We start from the raw sequence: 10,655 nt of genomic DNA, 5'->3' as shown, positions 1-10,655 counted from the left end.
TAAGCTACTTCTTTTTGTAAGGTTAATTCCCCTCTGTCTTCAAATAAGTGATTGAACTTCAATAGATATTACTGTACAAACTGAAAATTTATTGGATAAGGCTGCATTCTTCAGCAGCAATAGCCTCAAAAAAGAATTAATATAAATAATATTTCTTTACACTCTTTTATATTTGCATTTCACAGATTATAGTTTAATGACTTTGGGTTAAAATACCAAGCATCAAAGCAAAGAAATGCACCCATAAAAGAAGTTCTCATCAACTAATCATTGTTATCAGATGACATTATGGCATACCTATATATACACAATATTTGTCTGTCTGAATTTCTTTATTTTCTATAAGAAGACTATTTCCATTCACATATACTTTTGTAAATATTGATTTATAATTATAACATGACTAAAGTATTCATTACATTTAATATATTTTTATTTTTATATACTTAGAAAATCATTTCATGACAAATTTACTGTAATCAACAAATATTTGTAGGAAAAAACTGCTGTATACAAACCATAGAGTTTGAAAGTGAAAGATTCTAATTGCATGTGTTGGCATGATCATTTTCAAATGTTTTATTAAAATCATAACACTTTGTCATAAGTGGACATTGAAGAAAGAAAAATATTATTTTTTTGTTAATCATTAACAGTGAAGTATGGCACCAACATATTTTATTTTCAGATCAACCTCCTTTTATTTCACTAAAGATTTAATTAACACTTAATACTGAAGAATATTGTGCCAAATTTTGTACAAGTTGAATTCAATGACCGCTATGTATGAATTGTTAATCTCAGAATACTGTGTTGGACCAACACATTATTAAATTTCCAACGGTACTACAAACTCTGAATGTTCCTCTGACTCTAATCCCAACTCCATTTTCAAGAAGAAATGAATTATCTCTTTCTTTGTACTATATACATTTCTATTTTCTCTTATGCACATGGTATTTTGGCACTGTCATGGATATCAGCAACATAGATCTATCATTGCAAGAGTGGGATGCCCTTTAAAAACCATTGAATGCTACAGATAGCAGACCTCTAAAGGTCCTGAAATCCTTAAGAAAACCAAGACCAAGAAGGAAAGTAATTTGTAGAAATTATATAACGGTGGATTCTGACTCTAATCAGGATCTTTAGGTCTATGCTAAGCCACTAAGATAAGTGTGTGAACTATGTTCACACTATTATTAATGAATAAAACTCTAATTATATTTCCATAGCAAATCCCCCCAAATATAAAGAATTCCATATTTCCAAGATATCAAAAGGGTTCTGGTGTTATTGATATGCTGCCAGGGTTAATGATTTTCTCAGCAACTAGAGAAAATATTTTGAATTATACACAACAAAAAGACGTGGGTAGCTATCCAGAGCAATTTACAATGTGACCTCTATAAAACATTGTGTATATCTTAACACCATGGTAGTGCATGAATTGAGAAAGTACTTCATTTCAACCTGTATTGTCCAGTAGAGTAAGCCTAAATTGTGTGTGGCAAGGAAATTTTAAATCTAGTAGGAAATATTTTTTGGGGAAAAAAAAATGTCACTCTGACTTAAAGCTATACCTATAGGAATGAGGCCAAAGTTTATAATTGTTGAAGATTATAATATTCTACAGAAATATGTGCTGTTTCCCTATGACCTATGATTTTAAATTCCACTTTTTTATATCTCAAAGTGATATGGACTGACTGAATAACCTCCCCTGTTGTCCCTTTTACAAAGGTTTTTACCGCAAAGAGAAGAGATAACAAGTGATGCCAAGGATATGGAGAAAAGGGAACCCTTAAGCACTGTTGATACAAATGTAAATTAGCACAGTCATTATGGAAAACAGTGTGGAGTTTCCTCAAAAAACTAAAAAGAGAACTACCCTATGACACAGCAATCCCACTGTTGAGTGTATATATCCAAAAGAAATAAAATAAGTCTGTGAAAAAGACATACACTGCTGCGTTCATCGCAGGGCCATGCATAATAGGTAAGACAGGGAAGCAAATGACAAGTCCATCAGCTGAAGAGTAGGTAGAGAAAATGTGGCACATACACACAATGGGATACTAGTCCTGTCATTTTCAAGGACATACATAGAACTGGAGATCCTGATGTTAAGTGAAATACACCAAGCACAGAAAGACGAGTTTCACACAGCCTCTCTCATGTGCAATCTGAACACATGGATCTCATAGCAGAGAGTAGAGTGGTAGTTACCCAAGACCAGGGAGAACAGCAGGAGGCAGGCAGGTGGAAAGGTTGATCAGTGGGTGCACAGTTAATTAAATAGGCGCTCAGGTGTGCTAATGCACAGCTGGGTGACTGCAGACAACAATCATGACTGTACATTTCAAAGAGCTAGAAGGACGGATTCTGGAAGTTTTACCAAAAAAAAAAGATAAATGATCAAGAGCATATATAAGTTTAACCTGATTGAAATATACAATATCCACGTGAATTGAAATATCACATGATGGTCATTAATATGTATATTTTCATGTTTTATTGTATTATCTAACATAATTTTTAGTTGAAGTGTTGTTGAATTTATTTTGCTAGTATTTTATTGAAGATTTTTGCATCTATGCTCATCAGATATTTGGGCCTCTAGGTTCTGTTTCTTGTGGTGCTTTGTCTGACTTTGGTGCCAGGCTGATACTGGCCTCACGAAATTAGTTTGAAAGTATTTCATCTGCTATTTTCTGAAAGAATTTAAGCAGGATTGGTACTATTTCCTTCTTGAATGTTTGGTGGAATTCAGCTGTGAAGCCATCTGCTCCTGGGCTTTTCTTTAGGGGGGAGTTTTTTCATTCATACTTTAATCTCTTTATTGATCTGTTTGGATGGGTTTTCTATTTTCTCTTCATTTAGTCTTGGTAGATTGTATGTTTCTAGGACTGTGTCCATTTCTTCTAGTTTACTTAATGTTTTGGTATATAACTGTTGATAATAGCGTCATTGTCTTCCCCTCAGTTTTGTTAGGGTAGTTAATATCCAAATGACAAAAGATAAGTGCTGACAGGGTGTGGAGTAAAGACAACTCCTCCTTAGTGTTGGTAGGGGTGTAAATTGGTATGGCCATTAAGGAAAGCAGTTTGGAGAGTCCTGAAAAAATTAAAAATACATCTATTATGCAATCTAACAATCTCATTTTCATATATATCCACAAGATCAGTATCTTGAAAAGATATGTACATTCTGTGTTCATTAAAATATTATTCACAATAGCCCAGATATGAAAGCAACCTAAGTATATGTGGATGGATGTATGCCTAAAAAAGTGTTATACACATACTATTCAACCATAAAAAGGAAACCTGCCATTTATGACAGTACGGATGCATCTAGAGGACATTATACTAAGTGGAATAAACCAGAGAAAGGAGAACAAATGCCATGTACTGTCACTTATATGTCCAGCCTAAAAAAGTCAGATTCAAATGCAGAAAGTAAAAGGGTGGTTACCAGGACTAGGGATAGGGAAAACGAGAGGATATTGTCAAAGGACACACACTTTCAGATATAGGATGAATAGGTTCTGTGGATCTACTGTTAGCATGGTGACTATGTTAATAAGTCTGTATTATATACTTGAAATTTACTAAGAGAGTAAATATAGAGTGTCCTCAGCCCTGCCCCCATATGAACACACACACACACACACACACACACACACACACACACACAGTCACACACTCACACATATTTGAAGGTTTTCTAAACTTGAGTTCACAAGAAACATATGCATTTTGGTGAATAAAAGACTATTTGTCCAAGAGGACTCATTAAAATAACAGCATTTCATCCCAAATCATTGGGATAGTTGTCACATGCAGGCTTGGGGAATTCTTCCTCAGTAGTGAGTTCATTTATTTTGAAAACACTCAGTGCCCCATTGGTCTGGCCATATGACCACTCCATCTGATAATTATGATAGATCAATCTGAGTTATGAATTTTAATTTTTCATGAAACTAAAACTAGACAAATTCTTGACATTATCTGGCCCCCAACATCACAGACCCCTCATTGTATGTTCTTCATTCATAACTCATGTTGGAATTTCCCATATGGCCGGCATAGTCTACATTCAGGTCCTCATGGAGGAAAACTTCCTCACCATTTACCAAATTACAGTCATGTGGCTGTGCATAATTCTCCCTAGTCTTATTTTTCATCTCTTCATTTAAAAAAAAATTTAAATATTTGCTTTATTAGTTCCAAAGAGTAGATAGAATGTTGTTTCATATAATTCTTCTTGTAAATCAACATCATTACTAAACTTAACTGGGTTTTTTTTTTTTTTTTTCTAAACTAATATGTTCAGAGAAGCCCAGAGACTCAGATGTGTGAATTGAACTTAGTTCATAGGTAGGCACTACTCTTGTCTCCAAGACTCTAGATCCAAACTGTCTAACCTCAGTTCTTGGGGATTATCTGGACTGCCCCAGTTCTTATCTATAAGGAAGCTTATTTCTAGACTTGCCAAACTCTAGGTCTAGCACTGGCAGTTCTGTGGCTCTTTGAGTTATTAATGATAGTAAATATACTGTTTTGTGTCAAATACTTATTTGAAACCTCTTGAAAGCCCTGAAATTCTGCTAAATTGCTATGGTTGACAAGTCAGTTATACAGTATCTTAATTTTATTGTCAGTCTATGCTATGGTTTCTATTTGAGGCCTAGCCCATGAGCTCCTGTTAATACAGGAATATTCAGAGGTGAAATAATTGGATTGTTAGAGCTGTAACCTAGTCAATTCATGCTAGTTTGAAGAGACTTACTGGATGGTAATGGTCAGCAGGTAGGGCAGGACTGGAGAAGGTAGGTCACTGGGGGTGTGCCCTGGAAAGGTGTGTCTTTATCTTCTCCCTTCTCTCTCTGTTCTTTACCTCTCCATGAGATGAGCAGTTTTCCCTCCCATGATGCTACCTCACCTTGGGCCCAGAGCAATGTAGTGGGTTATTTATGGACTGACACCTCTGAAACTGTGAGTCCCAAATAAACTTTTCCTCCTCTAAGTTGTTCTTATCAGGTGTTATGGTCACAGTGATGGAAAAACTGACTAAAACAGGCCACCTCTGTGCCTAAAACTTGACGTTTATGTTCAAATTCAGAATGTTCAAATACATAAATAAAGGTAACTTTCTTAAAACACAAATATTCTTACAATAGAAAATTCCGTACCATAGACTTTGATTTACATATTTATGAATGTGTTGGAACCCTAGATTGCTCTATTCAAATATGCACAAAGATAATATATTATTTGGATTCTTTGTCAGAGCCTTGATCATTTGAATTCCTTAAGAGATCTATGGAGACATTCACAATCTTTTATGCAAAATTGCAATGAACACCCTTACATTCTAGCTTTTACATTTTAGGGCATGAAGATAATAAGCATTGCAATGTCAGATGTGTGTAATGCAAACAAGCAATTGCCTGCTGCTAGATGATATAATTATTAGAAACAGTGAAAGGACAATATTCATTTTTCAAGCCTGAGTGGTTATTTCCTTATGTTAATAGAACCTTAATCCGCATTTAATTTTCTTCAAATGCATTATAGGAATCCCCACCTCTCTTCCCTTTTCTTGCTGGTAGTTCATTTTGCAGGATTATCATCATCATCATAGCTTTAAAATTCTTGTCTTTCTCACAGTTTAAAGTTGATTTCCTGAGCTTATTACAAACATTTCCCCATTTTATATACAAAATTATAAGTTTACACAATTTTTTTAAACACTGTTTTTCTCAAAGCCTGCATATTTTTTTTTGCCTCTGTTAATCTTCTCTAAAATATTACACTGCTTGTTAATTGCCATATTGGAATTTGCTGAGCCAGTCATACTTGCTCTAGATTCTGAAGAAATGCAGGTGCTGCAGAACTGCTAGAAAATGTCACTTTTCATCCTGCTCATCACCGTCACAGTTTGATTAACTGTTTGCCTTTGTCTGCTGCCTATGTGATGTGGCTTTAGGTCTCCCATCTTGGTGCATCTGGAAATATAGGAAGGAAACTGCAACATAATTACTTCACACTGAACAGGGAAAAAAACAATCATCCATCCCAGAACTGTGTAGGTGTAAACAGGGTCCTGAAACTATGTGAGAAAATAAATGAAGATTAAATTCACGAAATAGTTGTCATTTGCTTTCCTATGGTAACAGTGTCTGAGAATAGTTTGAATTTATAAAGTGCCTTTTATCTAAGTATCTCTGTGTACTTAGAGACTCTTCTGTGGTCTAGTATTAAGCAAACGTGTCCAGAATGAAGTCTTCCTAATTCTACATACTTAATAAGTAAATAAAAGTAATGACGAGGTTATTAAATTTCAGTGGGTACATTCCTATTAATGGAATAATCTGGTAGTTCTCAAATGATAGTGTCTTACTAAAAAACAAACATACAAATGAACAAACAAAAAGCATCTTAATTTATTTAAGATTTCCTATCTCTTAGACAACTTTACATGGAATGACTCCTCCAGAGAATTCCTCAACGTGCTTGCAAAAGATATATTAATGAATTGTTGATCAACTGTGAATATTTTACCTTAAAACAATATTGGTGTAGAGGGTTTGCATGTAGGCTATATTCTGCTGACTGCTTAATTATAGTGATCATTATATTAAAAGAAGAATTTAAAACCGCAAAATATCAATAGCCAGCACCATATATATATTAAAATTTTCAGCACTAAACATTTGATTTGTTAATATTGAATGTATTAACTATTAAGTTTAAGATACATATATATTCTGCAAGAAACTATTCACGGAAAGAATTTGGACACTCTTTGTAACAGTTATGATTGTGTTTCCAAATACTTTTCCTCCATAAAGTCATTTTTAGGAAATCAGGGTTTCAAAAATATCAGTATATAATTCATAACTGCAAATGGATTCCTTAAAACACATTGTAGTACACATTGTAGTCTTTGAAATGTTTGCTTTGTATTCTAATTCAGTTCAAAACATTTATTTAAAAGTAGGAAATGTTATCAATATGTCTGTGAGCTTCAAAAATGTTTGACATAATAAATGTAGAAATCTTTATGAACTCTTTTTTTTTTCAGCTATCAGGGCCACCCAAGGCTTTATTTTGGAAAAAAAAAAAACAAATGAATTGGTCTGGGGTTAAGGGAATGGGCAAGAGGGGGTACTCCAGGCAAAAGAGGGCACGCCCAGGGGTGGGTGAGGGCTAGGGCTGAGCCTCGGGTGGGTCTCTTGTTCCCTTGGGTTCTCTTGCCCGCGGGTTCTGGGGCAGCAGCAGAAGGCAGGGGACTGGGAGGAACTACAGAGGCTGTTCACTTGGGCAGGACATGAGGGGACTCACTCAGACACCAGCTTCCCATCGCGAGTCTCAATCTTCACAACCACGGCCTTGGTGCGGCTGAAGGAGCTAGAACCCCCAGCAGAGCTGAAACTGGGCTGGGAGGAACTCAGGCGGTAACTGAGGCCAGGGCTGGAGAGGCCCCCGTAGGAGGTGCTCAACCCTCCTTAGTAGCCACTGGTGGTCTTCATATGGATACTCATGTTCTGCAGCCGGCTCTCCTCGCCCTCCAGCAGTAGGTGGCGATCTCGATGTCCAGGGCCAGCTTGACCTTCATGAGCTCCTGGTACTCGTGCAGCTGCCACACCATGCCCTGCTAGGCCTGCTGCAGGGCGGCCTCCAGTTCAGCCACCTTGGCATTGGCATCCTTAATGCAGCTCCCCATGCTGCTCAGCATCGGCCATGGCAGCCTCCAGGAATGCCCTCTGGCCTTTGAAGGCCTCGATCACAGCCTGGAGGTGGCTGATGTTGCGACTCATCTCAGAGATATCCTTCTTGGTGCGGCGCAGGTCATTCCCGTGATTCCCAGCCAGTGTCTGCAGCTCCTTGTACTTTATCTGGTACATGCTCTTGGCCTCCGCCCAGCTACGGTTGGCAATCTCCTCGTACTGGGTGAGACCCTCAGCAATGATGCTGTCCATGTCCAGGGAGCAGCTGCTGTCCGTGGATAGCACCACCGACGTGTCGGAGATCTGGGACTGCAGCTCACGATCTCCTCTTCATACAGCTGCCGTAGGAAGTTGAACTCGTCAGTCAACCCTTCCAGGCGAGACTCCAGCTCCACCTTGTTCATGTAAGCTTCATCCACATCCTTCTTGATGTAGGCAAATTCATTCTCCATCTCTGTACGCTTATTGATCTCATCCTGGTACTTATTCTTGAAGTCCTTCACCAGCCCCTGCATGTCCACGTGGCTGTGAGCAGTCTTCTGCTGCTGGAGGAGGCTCCATTTGGTCTCCAGCATTTTGTTCTACTGTTCCAGGAACTGTAACTTGCCGAGGAAGGAGGCAAACTTCTTGTTTAGGGTCTTGATCTGCTCCTTCTCCTGAGTACGCACAGCCTGGATGTTGGGGTCCACCTCCAACTTCAGGGGGCTCAGCAGGCTCTGGTTTACAGTGACTGCTGTGATGCCCCCCATACCACCAGCCCCACCATAACTCATAACTGCTGCTCAGACCCATGCAGGAGTCCAGGCTCCCCCTGAAGCTGCTGCTGCTGCCTACCCGGGAGTAGCTGGAGGAACTAATGCGGGCACCGGGCCCACTCGTGTATGAGCAGCTGCTGAAGGTCGCAGGGCCAGAGGTGGACATCTTGTAGGACTTCTGGGTCCCCTGATGGACATGGTGGAGGCTGGAGTAAAGGCAGGAGGACTGAAGACAAGAGACTCAAGAAGGAGCCCAGCAGCTGCTTCTAAGTTCCTGGACAGTGCCCAGGAACTGAACTCATTTTTATTATAAAAATATATAACAAAGTCAATACTCTTCCATTTGGATCCATAGTTTTTCCCAAGAACTACTTGGTAGGATGACTTCCAGAGTGCTATTGTATACTTCTGGAAACATTTTCATTAAAAACTTAAATAACAAACTTGAATCCTAAATTTTAAAATAAAAAAAAGATAGAGAAGAACACTTGAAATTGAGATATTTGTGGATATAGAATGGTTTAGGTGTTGATTTATATACACCCAATTTCTTTTGATCTTTATTTCTACTTCATTTTATTTTACTCTATCTGCAATTCTCTTCTTTTCCCAGAAACATAAGGATATCAAAAGGCTCACCAAACCACCTTGGTTTATTTTCAAGTATTTTCATCCTGGATTTTAAATGTTGATGCTAATATTATATATCTGCTTCCTCTAAAGCTTTGGGGATGATCTCACAGGAAAACACCTCCCAAACAAATGGATTACCTTTATAAATCTTGAAAATCCTATAGCCAGGATTGTTTTATTTGGCATAAACCTATGGGTTTGCATAGGTGAGTAACCAACCATATCCTAATACAGGCAGTAATGGAATTTGAAATGGAATTTGATTCCTCCCTTTTTGAAGAGAACAATCTTATTTTAAATGAAAATAAAGACTATCGGTGTGACTGTTTTTCAGTATAACAAAATTGTCACTTTTTCTTCCAGAGAGACTAGGAATGATAAAAACGGTCTGCTGTTCCATAGAAGAACATCACTTGATAATTGCAGAAGAAAATGGTAACTCTTATTTTATTAGATAATATATTGCAAACAGCTGGAACAAAGGAAAATCTCTCTCTTGATGAAAGTAAAATTGAACGGTTAAATATATTGAGGAGATAATTCTATTAAATAAGAAGTAAATGTGCATTTAACATTTAATTTGAAGTTAGAAATATATCTAAATACTCATTCTTATTCTACTTATTTTATCTACAAGAAGTTATAAAACAAACTCTTAATGCAACTAAACCGCCAATTATACTGTCTTTGAAGAAATCAAGGTATTAACTTTATCAGCTAATCATGTGTAAGTACCAAGGTAAAAATAATTAACAATAGCTCCTTGTTTATTTATATATTTGTATGTAATTCTTCAATCAATAATTAATAGAGACTACAAAGAAAGTTGTCAATTACAGATTAAGGATAAATTAACAAAACTTTGTCCACTCACTTATTTTGCTTGCACATGTGTGACCTGCATTTTCAAGCACTATCTTATAACTAGGATTTGTGGATCTGAAAGAGACTATACTGGACCACTGACACTTTGGATCTCTGACTGTGCTCAGGTCAGTCACAGGCTACCACAGTGATTGACTACAGAGTTAGTTCTAAGCAACTAAGTAGGCTGCTGGGACAGATTTGACTTTTTTTGACCAAAGCAGCTCTAAGAACTCCAGAATGCAACTGCAGAAAAGAAGACATTTTATACTTTGTGGCTAAAAGAAGAGCTATTTTCACTGGTCAAAGAGTATGTAATAATGCTTGTAACTATCTGGCAAGAAGGGTACTTTATAACTCCTCTTTTCCTTTTAGTATCTTTAATAAGGTAAATGATCTGTAGGCAAGAAAAAATAGAACAAAGATAGTTCAAAGGAAATTCATTAGATGTGGCAACAGAACGTAAGTCATTAGACCAATGTGAACGTGTCATGATGTTGTTTGACCCCTAGGACTCCCTAGAAATGCTTCATGTTTAATGGTTCACATTATACATTAATTAAGTCATTCGTTCATTCACTCACTCATTCAACAAATGTTTATTGAGCTTATCACTGGAGAGTGAAGGCAACTGTATTAATGAGCATGTAAAACCTTTTGAACAA

The 10,655-nt window shown here is 37.2% G+C and overlaps 1 pseudogene; it reads right to left on the bottom strand.

Annotated features, from left to right (window-relative positions):
- Positions 1-7,348: 7,348 nt before the first annotated feature.
- LOC124989328 (keratin, type II cytoskeletal 8-like) lies at positions 7,349-8,712 on the bottom strand (annotated as a pseudogene).
- Positions 8,713-10,655: the final 1,943 nt, after the last annotated feature.

This window comes from Sciurus carolinensis, chromosome 7, assembly GCF_902686445.1.
Source record: "Sciurus carolinensis chromosome 7, mSciCar1.2, whole genome shotgun sequence".
Taxonomy (NCBI): Eukaryota; Metazoa; Chordata; class Mammalia; order Rodentia; family Sciuridae; genus Sciurus; species Sciurus carolinensis.
This window is presented reverse-complemented; position numbering and strand designations above follow the sequence as displayed.